Genomic DNA, 761 nt, shown 5'->3' with positions numbered 1-761 from the left:
GCAGGAGGCCTGGGCAGGAGACGAGACCCCCTTCTCCCACCAGAAGCAGGGTGGGGGCTCGCAAGGGGATGCAGGGGTGGGTGGGGGGAGATGATCTGCAGCCTGCTGAATCTCCTGAGGTCCCTGGCCTGGGCCTTGCAGCAAAGCGGCCCGGGGGGAGAGCTGGCCTGGGGGGCTGGGGCAGGGCCGGGCCTGGCTTGTGGGGGTGCAGCCGCTTGCAGCCGGGGACCTTGTTAGCTGGAAATTAGCCCCGGGCTTGGCTCTAGCCCCGCAGCCGGCTCGGAGCTGCCACACACGCCTGGTTTCTTGGCTTTCCTTTTCTTTTTTGCATCCTCTGGCGGAGAAGGCGCACTGCGAGCTGCAGCTGGAAGGGATTTTCTCTCCTCCCCCCCCCAGACACGACGTTTGTCATTTGGAAAAGGAGCTCCAAGCCCCCGGCGTGGGAGCCAGGGGCCAGCCGAGGCGTGGCCGGGTGCAAGGGCGAGGCCAGTGCAGCCAGGCCCGGGGGGAAACGCACGTGTTTGTTGCGGGGGGGGGGGAGTCTGCCGCCCGCTGACCCCCTCCCCACCCTCTGCATCCCGGGCACAGCCTCCAGAGGCGGATCCCCCTTTTCTTGGCTCCCCCAGCGAGGAGCGCCCCCTCCCCGGGGGAGAGGCAGCGAGTGCAGGTGCGCTGCCCCGGTGTGACCCCCCGAGCTGCGGGCTCCGGCCTGGGGGCGGCTGCAGGGGACGCGGGCAGAGCCGGGGGCAGCCGCGCAAGGG

Source organism: Crocodylus porosus, unplaced genomic scaffold, assembly GCF_001723895.1.
Source record: "Crocodylus porosus isolate Cpor-Errol unplaced genomic scaffold, CroPor_comp1, whole genome shotgun sequence".
In the NCBI taxonomy this organism is placed as follows: domain Eukaryota; kingdom Metazoa; phylum Chordata; order Crocodylia; family Crocodylidae; genus Crocodylus; species Crocodylus porosus.
The sequence above is the reverse complement of the archived record's forward strand: the minus strand, read 5'-3'. Positions refer to the sequence as shown.